This window comes from Pseudophryne corroboree, chromosome 10, assembly GCF_028390025.1.
Source record: "Pseudophryne corroboree isolate aPseCor3 chromosome 10, aPseCor3.hap2, whole genome shotgun sequence".
NCBI classification, from domain to species: domain Eukaryota; kingdom Metazoa; phylum Chordata; class Amphibia; order Anura; family Myobatrachidae; genus Pseudophryne; species Pseudophryne corroboree.
The window spans coordinates 323,005,009-323,006,754 of NC_086453.1; the positions used below are offsets into that span (position 1 = coordinate 323,005,009).

At 39.6% G+C, this 1,746-nt stretch overlaps 1 pseudogene; it reads right to left on the reverse strand.

Annotated features, from left to right (window-relative positions):
• Window positions 1–1,259: 1,259 nt before the first annotated feature.
• LOC134968357 (5S ribosomal RNA) lies at window positions 1,260–1,379 on the reverse strand (annotated as a pseudogene).
• Window positions 1,380–1,746: the final 367 nt, after the last annotated feature.

Here is a 1,746-nt window from a genome sequence, read left to right on the forward strand (position 1 = left end):
GACTTCATCAAGGGGTATGGGACCACTGGACAGGCACTCTTATTTATAGCACATGTAATTAGAAATGGATAATTGTGACATCACTTCCTGTAAGGACTGATACTATTACTCCATGTGAGTTTTTTAACATAAGCATAAGCAAATGGTAGTAAGCTGAATAATAACCTCAGAGAACTTAGTAAAATGAAAAAACGAGTTTCAGAATGTGCAATATATGTTAAAACAGTCCGGGGACGGGCCCGACGTCACTTCCGCCCCACTTCCTTTGTAGGAATCTTCTTATTGCGCGTGCGCGTTTGCGCCACGCTTCCGGTCAGCGGATCAGTGTGCTTGTATTCCTCTGCTCCGCTTCTGCTCTTGTCGTCGCGTCACTTCCTGTCACGGACAGGATCCTCGTCTGTAGCGTGTATAGGCTAAGGTGGGTTGTCAATCATCGCGGCGGCCATTTTATGGAAGTCTTTGATATCTAGGACGTGTAGCAGTGCTGGATTTCATTCTTTGACAGCCGGGATTATCATCTATGTTTATGCATAGGCTGAGGCAGGTTATCAATCATTGCGGCGGCCATCTTATTGAAGTCTTTAACATCCAGGGCATATAACAGTGCAGAATTCCATTTTGGAAACAGCGCACATATATAAAAGTAAAAATAAAGAAATGCATATATTAGTGTCTATTTTAATAGAGGATTTTTTATTATTATACTGTAGCCTGATAGTTTATATTGGGGGAGACTGGTAATAATCTAGATAGAAATTGCTGCAGAAACAGGATGTTTCTACCTACATATCAAGGTGGACAATATAGGGTAATTGTGGAGTTAATCCATACAATATTATATTTATACTAGTCGCTTTGTAGCATATATCAGAATGTTTTAAACCCTTTTTGGGCTTAGGGTATAGCGGAATGTATTATAATGTACCCGTCATAGAGGCATAAAAATGAGGATGGTTTTAAGAGTGGTGATAGTCGGTGAAGATATATAATTTTAAAATGACATCCGACATTAATTATGTGCATATGTGCTGAATAGTGTGGGATTATATAGAGGAGGGTTAAAACTAGTGAAATGGTGAGAGTAATCAGTCATATACTAATTCTTAGTGACATATATAGAAAGTGCATCTGTGTATGACTGATAGTGGAGATTAATTATATACTTAATTAATTATAATAATAATAAACTTCTATGCAGTGATGATTTACACGTGTATACATATTATATTATTATTACTAGGAGCCTGACAAGGCTCGCTTTTATACAGTGCCCAATCTTCGCAAGTGGTTACCCACTTGGTACTGGTTGGGCCCAACACTGCTTAGCTTCCAAGATCGGGCGGGATTGGGCGTGAGACCAGTGCGGTATGACTGTACCATATAGTGAAATTAGTCAGGCACATACTACTAAAGATTTTCATTAGGATCATTAGCAAACTATATACAGTGTTTTACATATAGTGATAGTCGGAGTAAAATAATTCTGATGAGGTGAATCGTGCTTGGAAAAGGAAGAAGTAGCTTGTCTGCAATCAGAAGAGTTTTGAAGGGGGTACTTCTCTCATAAAAATGGGGCGATCTCATATCCCTCGTTGAAGCCCATGGGGTGTGCAGTTTTCAGTTGGAATATCCAGAACATCTCTCTTTGGGAGAGCTTCTTAGCCAAATCTCCGCCCCTTTCGCCACTGGTCACGTGTTCGATGGCTTTAAAGGTCATCTCTTCTGGATTGGAATTGTGTTTCAGTT